General features: G+C 40.6%; 1 protein-coding gene across 4 annotated transcripts in view; it reads left to right on the top strand.

Moving 5' to 3' along the window:
* The first annotated feature begins 3578 nt into the window (after positions 1–3578).
* MTUS1 (microtubule associated scaffold protein 1) overlaps positions 3579–14608 on the top strand; it is a 168305-nt gene continuing 157275 nt past the window's right edge. For 2 of the 4 annotated variants that reach the window (XM_047716250.1, XM_047716244.1), the window contains exon 1: positions 4122–4411. The gene's annotated coding sequence lies outside the window, so the exon portion shown is untranslated. Of the gene's footprint in view, positions 3931–4121; positions 4412–14608 lie in introns of those variants that run through there. The other 2 variants (XM_047716237.1, XM_047716226.1) reach the window with 2 other exon arrangements.

Raw genomic sequence — 14608 nt, 5'->3', positions numbered from 1 at the left:
ATCAAGTTTGGGAATAAAATAAAATGATACCATGGAATTCCCATGAAATTACTTCCTCACAACTTAAATCAATGTATTGGAGTTTATGGTTTGGGAATTCCTGGAACTCTTTTTTTTTTTTTTTCCCTATTCTGATTGAGTGCAACTTTGGGAAAATTAACTGAAAGCTCTACCCAGGGAGAAGTCAATGTTAAAATTCTTTTTTTTTTTTAAGATTTTATTTATTTATTTGACAGAGAGAAATCACAAGTAAGCAGAGAGGCAGGCAGAGAGAGAGGAGGAAGCAGGCTCCCTGCTGAGCAGAAAGCCGGATGCGGGGCTCGAACCCAGGACCTCGGATCATGACCTGAGCCGAAGGCAGCGGCTTAACCCACTGAGCCACCCAGGTGCCCCCAATGTTAAAATTCTAAGGGACTTGCTATGTCATCATTTTTACCACAATCACAGCATGTTAGAATTTTATGTACCGAATACTTTCTTTTATTTACTTTTTATTTTTTGAATACTTTCTTGTTAGATAAACTAGGGAAGAAATAGTTTGAAAGCATCAATTAAGCATTTTCCTTTTTTCCCCATTAATGTATGAGAAATTTGACACTTATATCTGTAAGTGAAATTAGTAGGGAGAGAATTTTGGTCATTCTTGATGGCAAAACTTCAGGTAGTGAAATATTTTAAAATATTGGAATGGGTACTATTATTTACATGGTTAAAAATTCAAAAAATACAAAATTATATCTAGTGAAAAGTTTCTCTTCAAATCCTGCCCTCCAGCTGTCCAGTTTCCTTCCTAACATGCAACCAATCTTAACAGTTTCTGATATCTTTTCAGAGATAGTTTATGCTTATACAAACAAATACACACACACACACACACACACACATTTATATACAGGTGTATATAATTCCCTCCTTTTAATAGAAAATGTAGCATGCTATTAGATAATTGTTTTTCATCTTTTAAAAATTGTGTACATAATGTATCTTGGAGATCATTTCAGAAGAGTACAAAGAGCTTTCACTTTTTTTAGTTTTTTAATTACTAGAACATAGAGCAGTGCTTATTAACATTGCAAGTAACACATTGTTCAAATGAAAATTTTCTATTAGTTTTTCTTTTTTTCTTCATTCTTTTTCTTTTAAAAAGACTTTATTTGAGAGAGAGCAAGAGAGAAAGAGAGAGAGAGAGCGCACAAGTGTGTGTGGAGGGGTGAGAGACAAAGGGAGAGAGAGAAGCAGACTCCCTGCTGAGCAGGGAGCTCATGACCTTGATCCCAGGACCCCCAGATCAAGATCTGAGCCAAAGGCTCACACTTTACCAACTGAGCCACCCAGGTGCGCCTCTTCATTCTTTTCTTAAGCCTTCATAGGATGTCATTTATGGCTGTTTTGTAATTTGCCAGTCCTTTAAAAAAAATCTATAAAACAATGAATGTTGGAACACTGAGAAAAAATAAAGCAGAATAAAATTTAAAAAAATCTATACTTTTTGGGGCGCCTGGGTGGCTCAGAGGGTTAAGCCTCTGCCTTCAGCTTAGGTCATGATCTTCGGGTCCTGGGATCAAGCCCCACATCAGGCTCTCTGCTCAGCGGGGAGCCTGCTTCTCCCTCTCTCTGCCTGCCTGTCTGCCTACTTGTGATCTCTCTCTGTCAAACAAATAAAATCTTTAAAAAAAAAATCTATACTTTTTTTCAATCTTTTGTTATTATAAACAATGCTGAAATGGATAAGCTTATACACATCTACCATTTCTTGGGTGTGTTAAGATCAATTCTTATGTGTAGACCTACTGACTCAAAGGACATGTGCATTTACAATCTTGTTCGGTAGCATGACTTGCTCTCAGTGGAGTCATTCTGATTTACATGCACATCTGCGCTGTGACTGCCTGTTTGTCCACACTTTGCCAGCACACAGTTGTGATCCAACTTTCTAATCTGTGTGGTTCTGATAAATGAAAAAGTGTTTTTTCAATGTGGTTGTAATTTGCATTTTTCTAGTGCAGGAAAAAAAATTATGCTAACTTTTGTTGTTGTTGTTGTTGTTGTTAAGGACAAAGGATCCCTAAATTATGTGGAGTATAATCTGACCCTTAATTCTGTTCTTGGAGTCTGTAGCAGGTTAACATTGGAGTTCAGAGACCAAGAATATGGCAACATGCCCAGAACCAAGATGGAAAGAAAAGTCAGCAGGCTCCATTTCAAGCATATTTGCCTTGATAAAGTCCCTGAAGATGTCCCTAGAAGGTAACTTCTGTTTTTATGAACATGCAATTAGAAGGTAAGTTTCAGATTCCCCAATGACCACAAAAGTTGCTTATAATTACTTAGGAGAGGTGTTTCCCCCCCCCCCTTTGTTTCAATCTATCTTGTAGAAAAATGAAGTAAAACAGGTTCTGTATTTATAGATAAAACTAAGCTACACAATAGAACTGTAGGGGATTGGACAGAATCATTTGGGTCACATGAGGGTTATAAAGATTAAATGATATGTTTAACACTAGGACTATTCTGTTTAGGAAGGAGGCATGTTGCTAATTAGCATAATTGCCTCATGACTTGCAGTAACTATCACTACGTTTGTTTTTCTGATTTTTTGTTTGTTTTGGTGCTTTTGCATAGGAGAATCATTCAATGGTGCTTAGTGCTGTATCTCTTTAAAAATAATGATATCTGTATGAAGTCATAGATGTGTTAGTTACATGTCTGTCTTTGCAGCAAGTACTTCAAAAGCAAGTTGGCACACAACACAATAAAAAAGACAAGATCATGAGTTAGGCCAGATGGATTTGCACTACCTCTCACTAGCTGTGTGACCCTGAGTAAGTTCCTTGACCTTTCTGAGCTTCCATTTCTTCAGCTGAAATATGGAGATAATAATCTGACCTATTTACCCCGGGTCTTGTTGAGGAAATACTGGGACATTGTAATGTGAAAAGGCTTTGCAACTATAAATGGCAATGCATCTGTTAGTGGATCTAATGTTGCTAGTATAGAAAACTTAGTCAAACACAATACCCTCGGATTAATTCTCTGAAAAAGTCTCTCTTAAAAAGATTTTTAGCAAATCCAAACTGGTTTATTATTATTATTATTATTAATTATTTTATTTTTAATTTGGGCCCAGGTCGTCTGACACTTAATGGCTCAATAAATCTTACATCTCTCGCAAGTGGAATAGCATCTTCGGGACATCGTTGAATTAAAAATATGTCTATAGAAGAAAATATTTTATGAGCCTAATAGATGAAATATAGATGAAATTCATTCCGTTTAGCAAAGAAGGACTTCATCTGTGTTTAGAGAAAAGTGGGTGGGGCCTGGTTTATTATCTCCCTGGTGTTGTATTCTTTCCACTTCGTATTCCAAGATCTAACAGCTGGAGCTCATTTCTTTAACCTTTAATAGGTGTGTGCTAATAAACTTCTTAGTAGTACGAAGATAAAACAGACCAGGAGTCGGACACTCTGAAGAGACAATCAGTACTGGTTCCTAGCAAACCTCCGCCCTGATAAGTCTGCAACCGCCAGACTCCCTACCCCCACTCCTGGCCCGCCCTCGCTGCAATGCCCCACGGCTCGCTGGAAGCCTGAGGGCTCGCAGGGATAACAGGGGGCAAGAGCCACAGTCGGCAGAACTCCAGTCGCCCTCGGGGACCTGCGTGGTTCGGGGACGCGCGGTTCAACCAGGTGCGCTGGCAGCCGCCGCTGGGCGCCGCGTTGCACGTGGCAACAGGTGCAGCGCAGTCCTGGGCTGACGCCCCGGGCCTGGGGCGCGTCCGCATTTAGCCTGGGAGCGTGCGGGGCTTCGGGATCCGGACGCGGGAGTGCCAGAGAAAGGAGTGAACGGGGCTGGTCGGAGCCGCCAATCGGCTGAGTAGAGCGGAGACGAGCGGAGCGCGGCGGGAGTCTCTGGGGCCTCCGTTCCGAGGTACAGCCACGCGCGTCTTCCCGGTTTCTCCGGGCGCAGCCCCCCTGGAACGCCGCCTGCCCTTTGTCTCCAGCAGCTAGGTGCAGGCTGGGGCAGCTTGGAAGGGGTGGCAGCGGGCGAGCCGGGTAGAGGTGGCGGAGCTTTTCTATTTACAAGTTTCCCGAACTCCCCGCCTTTGCTCCACCCCCAGCCGCTCGAGAGGCGGGGAGGCTGGGGTGCCCCGGACTCCGGGTTCCCGCCTGGCAGCTGCCGCGGCCGCTGGCGCGCAGGGGTGGGGTGAGGGACTAGCCGGGTGTCCTCAGGTGCAGACGTTGCCAGCTGGGCACTGATTGCACCGAGGGTCTCCGTGGTTGGGGGGGGGGGGGGGGGCTGCTGAAGCGCCTCCGCCCGGGATCCGAAGAGCGCCGGGGCTCTCAGTCCGGGTTTCCCCTACTCTGCGTCTTGGCTCCCGGGAGGAGGAGGAGGAGCTGGAGGAGCTGCGGTAAGTGCGGAGTTGAGAAGATTGCCGTTGCCCAGCTGGTCTGCGGTGGAGATTTCGGGGCGGGGTGGGGGTGGGGGGGCGAGAGGTGGGTAGGAGAACGTGAATGCGACCGTCATAGGGTGACGGAACTAGTTTTGATGGGGGCAGGTATTCTAGGGGCTTGGGTGCCAAAGTTGGGGGAGAAGTGGGGAGACGACCCCACTGGAGCGGAGGCTGCTGAGATCGGGTCTCACGTGGGGTTCGCGCAGCTGGTGCGGCGGGGACCGATGCGGATCGCAGTAGCTGTCACCTTGAAAGTGACCGAAGGGGTTTACAGTAGACCCAGACTGACAGGCACATGCTTGCGGCCGGAAGCCGCCCACCAGATACTTGACCCGCCAGGGCCCCGCAGTCCCAGCCTTCTCCGGTTGCGGTTCGCTTGGGCTCATTCTCGGCATAAGCAGTCAGGGCTGAAATGTGGCATTAATGAGGTTGCTGCAATTCCCAAGGTCTTCTCCTCCCGAGCCTTACTACTTCGACTTACTTGTGCTTTCCTAGCTCTCTAAAAAAATGCACTCTTAAGTAAAAGTCACCTGATTGACTACTACTCTACAGTAATTATGGGACTTATTATCTTAATTTTTTTCTCCTTTTCTTTCTCAAGATGTACTCTTGGCAAATAACTAAATGGTTTGTTGACTTTGACTTAGCATAATTTATTTTGGAGTGAGAATGGAGAGATTAAATCATTCAGCCTGCGTAAAGTTTCACCTACTCTGTTAACTGCTGTTGACTATGTAGCAGTTTGTGTGCTGAGAAGGGAAACCCAGCGTGTTTAACTCAAAGTCTTAGGCAAAACGCAGGGAATGACAGGGTTCCTGTTTTGCCAGGTGATGGGATTTCAATCATCAGCACACTAAATCCTTAGCCCTGGGGGTGGAGGGTGGGGTGCAGGTGTTAGGAATAGGGGGAAGTTGGGCAGGCCCTCAAGGAGGGAGGGAAGTAAAAAGGAAATGAGTCCCTGCTGCTTGGGAAAACTATGACCTCCTTTAGGAGTCTAGATACACCCAGATAGCAGTGTGTGGTTAACCCGAAGAGAAACTGGAGTTTGGAAATGCAATACAGTAGACCAGCTTTTTTTTTTTTTTTTTTTCAGGGTTAATTAGGGCAGGAAATGATGGACAATTTAAATTGAACCAATGATGCTTTATTTGAGTAGTGCTTTGCCATGTGTAAGATGCTCTGATTTTTTTCCTTCAATACAATAGTCCATAGGGAAAGTTTAAAAAAAAAATGATTAGAACTATTTATCCTAAAAAAAAAAAAATGGAATTGAGTTTAAAATAATATATATTATTTACTTGTGCTAACTTTTCCCTCTCTTAAAAATCAGCATTATGGAGAAAATAGTGCTTGCAGAAGACCTGCACCTTTTAATTATATATAAATAATACATGGTTACAATTTTGGATTATTTCATAGCATTATAAAATCCTAGCTAGATTTCTTTCTTGGTATTTCAGTTATTAGATGGAAGTGTTTAGAAAGCATGTCAGGTAATAGCCCTCCTTGGTTGGCCTTGTTCCATGTATGCTTGCTGTATAAAGATGGGTAGATTAAGAAAAAGTAGGAATTAAACAATTCCACCACCCAAATAAAATCAGTGTTTTCTGCATGCCGGTTAATAGATAAATAGATGTATTTTTCACTTCTGTAGTTTATACAGCTATACTGTTGCATGCTGATATATTTGTTTTTTCCTGCTTAACCTAGGAGGGAAAAGTTTGCAGGTCATTACAGTTCTCCAAGAGTCTTATTTTAGTGGCTACATACTATTACATTATATAGAGGTAACAAATTATTTATAAGCTAAATTTTTATTTATAATTACTATTAAATATATACTGTTGCAACAAATATCCCTTATAAAACTTTATCTACAGGGCCTACTTAGGATGGAGTCCTTGAAATACAGTTTTTGGCTTAGAGATCTCTTGATACAGATGGACCATTTGCTTTCCAAAAATGTTTTACCCAAGTATGATCCCACCAACACTCTGAGAGTATCTGTGTTATGGTATTCTTGTTAGTAGGGGACTCATTTCTAAAAGGAAAATGAATTCTTCCAGCTTTATAAGTGAACAGTGTTTTCTTGATACCTAAATTTCCAGTTCTTTAATTACAAATCACGCATACCAAAAAATTTTAGTTATTTTTCACTTTTATTGCCTTTTTTATGAAAGTACTACCATTTTTTTCCTACTGGGATATTAGTATTTTCCAATTTATTAGAACTTTTATGGATTGATAATAAACTTTTACCTTTCGTATTACAGATTTTTGGCTTTATAAAGATGTCTTGGCTTTATAAAGACCAATACCATGAGTTTATAGTGGTTTTGACTTAGCCGTGTTCTATATTTTCATGTAGCCAAGTCTGCCGACTTTCTCAAAAACAGAAGTAACACTTCTGAATCATAGCTTAAGGACTTGGTGACAGTGGCAAACTTTTAAAAGAATCGACTCCCCTCCTCCCCTCCCCCCATTCTGAGTAAGATTCCTTTCAAATCCATTAGAACAACCTCCATGTCCTAGAGTAGAGACCATTGCAAACCAGATTGGGTTTATTGGTAAGACAGAGTTGTATATACTATATATATATATATAGTATATATATATATGTACACACACACACACACACACACACATTATAGTATATATATATATACCATATTTATATAAATATACCATATTTATATATACTATATATGCTATATACTACTAGGAACAACAGTCTTCAAAGTCAGAGCAAAGTTTTAAATGCCAGGGAATAAAAATGTTTCTGATCTGTTGTTCTGTGATTCTGTAAATATGTGATTAGGCTCACTATACCTTTATTTTTATTTATTTGTAGTAGTAGTGTCTTGCCAGATTGTACGATCATTATTATAGTTCTTACTGAATTGTTGGTGGGTCCTTTTTTGATATCTAGACAGATGTATATGTAGTTTAAAATTTTTCGCAGATTTCCAACCCTATTGACAGATGAAATTGAAGAGGTGGAGGACAAAAGCGTAACTTGAGTTATCTTTCTGTACTATGGAAGTTTAAATATACCTTGAAGACTTTTTAAAGACCTTGCCTAGCGCCCACAACTAAGCCACCAGACCATACATGAGCCCCAAGGATAAGGCTGGGGTGTGTTGTGTGTGTTTTAGGGCATATAAAAATGAGCCCAAACTTCCTCTGTGAAAGGTAACTCCCCTGCTTACTTGGTAGGGACCTGGACAACGGCGGCTGTGGTCTTTGGAGAGGTGAGGAGTGACCGAGAATGAGTAAGGCCATGCTCCAGGGAAAGGATTAGGTCATATGAGGTATGGCTTCACCAACCTGAATTTTTTTTTTTCCCCAGAAAGGCCTGCTTTAACCAGGGTTTCCCATATGCAACTTCAGGATATCAGTTATAACCAGAAACTGAGATCGACTGGCAACTACTACTTCTAATGATGTATTTTTCTGAATCAAGTTTATACAGGATTGCTCTGATGATAGTTTTTTTTTTTTTAAAGAAGTGACTGCAATATTATTTGAAATCAGAACTTGTTATTCTTCCATGTGGGCATTTATCCATGATATTAATACATGACTTTATCTTACTCACTTGGCTCAAGATGAGAAAACCTTTTCTATTTTGGGGCTGACCGATTTGGGGGCTAATCTTTACTATGTAGATAAATACAATAAAACTTCATTTTTCATACACCATAAGGGATTTTGCAATTTGTGATTGCCCTGATGTTTACACAATCAAGGAAAAGGTTTGCTCAACAAAGAGAGAATAATAAGGCCAAATCTCGAGGTGTTAGGTAAATAGCTTTCAAGCACTTCAGAATTCCATTTTCACATATACATCTTTGATTCCAAAACCACTTTAGGTATTCATTAAAGCTGGTAGGTTTTCTGTAGTCTGCAGTGCAAGCCCAATATTGAAGAGAAAATGTTTAAAGGCAAACTCTATTTACATCTTGCTAATAGGCTTATGTCTAAGCTTATGAGTGTTGTGTGTACATATTACTTGCATGAGTAAAGGTAAAAATCCCACATCCCACCATTATTCTTACATGGAAGTTTTATTTCATTTTGAAGTTATAAAACTAAATAGTTTTAAAGTTTCTTAGTTTCTTTTGAGGAGACAGGTTTACTTTTAGTTGGATTGACTCCATTCTTTTTGAGCAGTGAAAGGAGATCACGTGCAGGTTGTAAGCTTCTCAAACTAGCTGCAAAGGGCAAAGCGGTTGCCGGGAAATTACGTCCCGTTGGTGTTAATTTTGCCTGAAATTGTACTGATTTTGTGCTTCAGTAAAAGTTATGCTAAGTGGGAGGGTGGACTTGGCCAGCTTCCCATGCTGTTCACACAGCATAAGGAAGCTCAGACTGGGAAGAAAACAGACTGTGAAGACACCAGGGTTAGGGGTAAGATGCCATGGAAAGAGGGGTTTAAAGCCATCAAAGTCCTTATTTTCACTCTTAAAAGAGTGAATTTAAGAATTTAAAACTTAAAATTTTTAAATTTTTTGTGAAAGCTCAATGGATTGTGATTCAAGGTAGGGTTCTGGAATTCCTACTTGTTGGTGAGGGAGTCTGAAGGTTTGGAGAAATGAGAAATGGGTTAAAAAGGGTAAATTTTTCTACTTGCAAGAAAAATGCACTTGTTTTATTAGCTCTCCAATCTGGACTCTGTGTATAATGCAATCATTTATGCAGAGTGTATAGTTACGATTATGTTTACATGTTAAATGGTAAATAAAAGGCATGAAAGAGAATCCTTGCTATTAGAAGCTGAAGTTTGATAAGCTTCAGAGCATGAATTGAGTACTTCCTATGGGCCAAACATCACAAGGTAAAAGGGCACGGATGTAGAAAAAAAAACTTGGCTCCAGTTTTCAGAAGAGTCAGCAGAAAACTCCCCAAAGTGTGGTTTTGGAAATGGTAGTGTTGAGGGTTCTAGAAATATCCTTCCCAGATCATGAACATTGTGCCATATGTTGGGAATTCCATCTGCCACCTTGACCAAAGTTTGGTAAAGCTAAGCCTGTTGTGACATTTTTGGTCATCTAAAGATTCTTCATCCTTAATCAGGGATCCTGATTATTCTCCGAATTGTCTCGAAGCAGAATACCTAGCACTGTGGTCTTTTTTCACTTATTTGCTCTGGATAATCTTCTTAGTGACCTCTTCCAATAGGTTTTTCTTGAAACTTGTAAGCCTCTCGAGGATAGGGTCTAAACCTTACGTTGGGTACATTTGTACTTTTATAATTATTTGTGCCAGATGGAGCCTGGAATAAATCCTCTGAGCACTAATGGCATGGGAGTTTGAAATTCTTTCCTCTGTCAGTCACAGCTACTAGAAGGTCTTTTAAGCCAGAGACCATAATTTACTGCTTGCTTTTCTAGACTCTCTGTCCTGGCCCTCACACTTTCCCCTCACTCTCTGTGGTAGCCTCAGCCAGCAGAGAGAGGCCTGTGCCCTTCTGCAAGCAAGTGCTGTCATGCATTAGGGTAACCTGGAGCTGGAAGGTGTGAGGTTCCTATTCCTCCGAAGTTATTCTGTTTTATTATGAAGTGCCATTCTCAGAACATCTGGCAAACCCATGTGCAAATACTTGTACGGAATTAATTCCACTTGTGCTAAGTGACTACATTCTCCATTGGTGCACAGTCACAAATTGACAATTTCTCAGAGAGACTTGGGCTGTTTCTTGTTTAGAGAAATATGTAATTACGTTTTAAAAAGTAATTTGGTTGAATTTTTGGTCTGGGGTTGATTTCTTTCTTTGCATTTAATAAGATTTGTTTCCAAGTAGTCTTGCATTTCTGTAAAACTTTCTGATGGTCCAGAAGACTTGCTGGCTATTGAATTTGATTCTATACTCTTAAGAGTTGACTTTTTATTTAAGGCTTAAAAACCGCTGATAGTGCTTAATAGAGAAACTAATGGCAACTATGCAAAGGAATTTACTAGTACATTTTCCTTCCAGTATAAGAGGAGTTGGTGTATCAATAAAATGTGGGTGGAGATAGGAAAAATCCTGCATTTCTCTTTTCATAAAGAACTTTAAATGACTTTATATTGCAGGTGCGACTGTTAAGTTACAGAATGGTTATATTGTGTTATGCCGAACACTTAAAATTTGAAACCTTGTAGGTACATAATCAAATGAAAATTATTTTCTCCTTAAATGGTCTAAGTACAGACTCCAAGGCAGGATAATGCCCCCACTTTGTTTTCATTAAGACTGGAATAATACAAGTGGTATTTCAACATTTAGCTAGTTTTGCTCACCCTGATGTCCAGTGTGAAATCTTGGAGACATACTTTGTTAATAGAAATGGAAAAAATGTTACTGGTAGCCAGTACGTTTAGTACCAGAATATAATGGGGAGTGCACAGACTTCAAAGTATGACCAAGCTGGGCTTATGTCTGAGATCATCTGTGTTAGCTGCATGGATTCAGTAAGTTACTTTTTTCCTTCTGCACCCCTGTCCCCTCATTGGGACGTGGGGAAATACCTGTTGCTTGGGTTTATTATGCCACAGTGCCAAACATATGGCACCTCTGGTGATTGACAGCTGGGAAATTTCATTTCATTTCCTCAGCTGAGCTTTGAGAAGGTGGTAGCTGGTGCTCTCTGCTGAGAATTAGATTTCAGGCACAGGAGCCTGATTTCTTTTCTTGCTTAAAAAGAATTGGTTTTTATCAGTAACAGTTGAGAATATTCTTAGACTCTAGCTTTATTACTTCTTGGTTTTCTGTGGTTCCAGTTTAGAGAGTTGGTGATATTTTGATGTATTTGAGCTATGGGTTTTTTTTTTTTCTTTTAATAATCCATATAGAGATGAATAATCTAGAATTACCTCTCTCTCACACACATACAAATGAGATTAAAATAATAACTGTATGTTTTTGGATAGTACCTTATAAGCAGGACATAAGGACCTTTCTGTTCAGTTTGGACACCAACCTGTGAAGTAAAGGTCTGTCTTATACAGGGGGACATAGACTGGAACTATGTGGATAAGTGTTTTGTATTACAACGAGTTAAGTTCTAGAATCAGGACTAGGACCCGGGTCTTCTCTCCTGGTCTGTCCCACACTCCTGGTAGGATACTGATACTTGACTACTCTTCATGCCATAAAGAGTAATCACTGTTGCTAGGATTTTCTTCATACTGGTGCTGAAGTAGGATCAAAAGCAGCACTGGTTTGGGTACATAATATTTCAGATGACGTTGCTTGGAATTATGGCTTGTTATTTTTCCATCATCTAATTGGAGAACGTAAAACAGAATGTTAAATCCTGTAAGCCACTAAGATGAGTGGCACAAATGGAAAACTGATAGTTACAGACATTTCTGTGACATTTTACAGGTTTTACACTGTTTCAGAGAGCACCAAATAAGATTCTAACAGTCCTCTGAATCATTTGATGGTACAATACTACATTGTAAAATGTACCCATTTTACAGGTAGCATCCGAGGGTCATGTATGTTGAACAGGGACTAATACTTGTCTTTCTGAAGCACATTTTTCTATAGAAATATTGAATCCTATTTCCTTATTTTAAGCTACATGGAGGCAGGTAATTCTTGAGCAGATGGAGTTAATCCCAGGTAGAAATTTAACTAGGGGGTGAGGCCCCAAGTCTGTCAGAATGGGGAAGAGAATGTCCCATAAAACCACAGTTACACCCTGAGTATCAGTCCTGCTTCCTAGCCCTAAAGGTCAACAGTTCTGTATTACCAAAATGACTTCTAAGGAATGTACAGTGTTAGGACTTAACAAGCACGTCAAGGGCTTTGTGCAGCCCTTAGGAGTTAGGTCTGTACATATACTGACCTTCTGTGAGAGAACTCTTAGTTGCCAGTGGAAATCCTAACACAAGTAATCATTTTCCAAGTAAAAGGTACAGGAAGTGGCTGTTTAATAAAGGTTGGGAGATACGGTGTGAGGTGCCAACTTGCGTGTAAACACACACACACACACACACACACACACACACACTGATGTTTTTCAACTGGTCTTGGCAGGATTCAGATGGAAAATTATTTCCTTTTCGCCAAGTGGACTTTGAGAAGATAGGGCAATCTGAATGATTCTAAACAAGGAGCTTCTCCTGGGCATTTAACACTTTCAGGGAGACCAGTCCTTGTAGCTTTGAAACTATGCCCCGTGTAGCCAGTCTAGCCCCATTTCCCTCCAACAACCTGTGCTACCTTTTGGATAATTACCCAGCTGTGTATAATTTAGAAACAAAAGAAGGCAGAGTCTTCACGTCAAGTTATTTCTTCAGCCAGACCGTACAACCCCTGACAGTGTCTTTGATAGACATTGTGCGCAAATGGTGGTATGGTTTTAGTTGCTTACTATTACAGGAACCTCCCTTTCTGGACTCAGTGGTTTTCTGGAACTTAGTCTTACTGTTTTTTTTTTTTTGACTCTTCTACTTCTTACTGATTTTCCTGAAAAATCTTAATTTATGATGGAATAATTCCTATCAACAAGATGATGTAATCTTGACAACAAGAATTTAATTTTGTTCACCTCTTTATCAGGAGTACCTAGACTATGCTTTTAGTAAGCTGCTTAAAAAAAGTGTTGAAGAATGTTGACCTAGACTAAGAGCTCCTAATTCAGATTCTCTGAGGTCTCTTGATTTGAGACTGTAGGTACCTGGTATGTGGTCCTAAACTCATTTTCAAAGTGATTTTTAGGTCTAGGGCTATAGTGCCCTTACAAGGTCATGGATAGAGACCTACTCCTGTAGGAGGGTCTAGGTGAGAGTACGCAGGAGCTAACAGTAAAACATAAAACTCTGCAAGTCAGATTGGATGTCCACAAGATCAGATCAGAATGGTAGTTGGTGTCGTCAACATGTAAGATTTTCAGTATTTTAGGAAGGGTTAGTTGGAAAGTAGATTATAGAACAAGAACCAGGAAATCTTTAGATTCTAAAATGAGTTAATAGATGTGTTAGGAAATATACATACTGCTATTCACTGGCCACATGATATATGAAAAAATTTTTTTTAAAGATCTTATTTATTTGGCAGAGAGCACAAGCAGGGGGAGCGGTAAGCAGAGGGAGAGGGAGAAGCAGGCTCCTCACTGAGTAGGGAACCCATTGTGGGGCTCGATCTCAGGACCCTGAGATCACGACCTGAGCAAAAGGCAGAGACTTAACTGACTGAGCCACCTGGGTGCCCCCACATTTTTTAACTGATATAAAATTAAGTACCATGCAATGCACCTAGGTTAAGTGTATGAATATGAGTCTTGACAAATGATCTCCATCTGTGCAACCTTCGAGCTCTAGAACATGTCCATCACCCCTGAAAGTTGCCTTGACGCAATGAATGAGTTGCTAAGTTCTGGTCCTAATGTGAGGATAATAATAAAGCTTGTTTCACAAGGTTGTTGACAGTGTAACAGTAGCAACTGACAATGGTGTGTGTTAGAAAGTTTCCAAAAATTTCATTTAACCTTACAACAACCCTAAGAAATGGATTGTTGACTGTTGGTTCAGTTTTTATAGAGGAGGAAAATGACGCCAAGATAACTTTTGACTTGTCCAGGCCAGGTAGGTAGCCCAGAAGCTGAGTAAATGAGGGAGGTCTCCATGAGTAACGCGTGCCCTCCACATGTAGGCAGTTCTGCAGAGCTAGGTCTGTGGCAGCAAATGCTGGTTGACCTTATTAGCTGTGGGAAGGAAGGGGGAAAGACATGAAGGGTACACATTTGACCTGGGTTTTAATATCCATTGTTACTTATTAACTATGTTTCTTGGGCATATGGGCAAGATCCTCAACTTCGGGGAAGATTTATAAAAGGGGAAGAGGCATAGGAGGTCATCGTGAGACCTGTCTGTGCTATGGGGCTGTCACCTGGGAGACAACTGTGAGAACATTCTGGGGACTTGGAAGTGCTGTGTGCTGACATCCTTATCTCTGTCTGTGGAAGAGGTCGCTGCCTGCTCCCCACTCCTGGCCTCGCATACTTCTGGGGACTGTGGGTGGACAAGGAGGGATTGACGATGTGTTAGAGAGACAGTCCCCACTTGATAGTCTTGATGGGCTAAACACTGTGTTTACACAGCATTTTCTCTCACAGTCACTGACATTCAAAGCCTTAGATTTTCCAGCTATTATGTCAGCCA

This window comes from Lutra lutra, chromosome 2, assembly GCF_902655055.1.
Source record: "Lutra lutra chromosome 2, mLutLut1.2, whole genome shotgun sequence".
NCBI lineage: Eukaryota > Metazoa > Chordata > Mammalia > Carnivora > Mustelidae > Lutra > Lutra lutra.
This window is presented reverse-complemented; position numbering and strand designations above follow the sequence as displayed.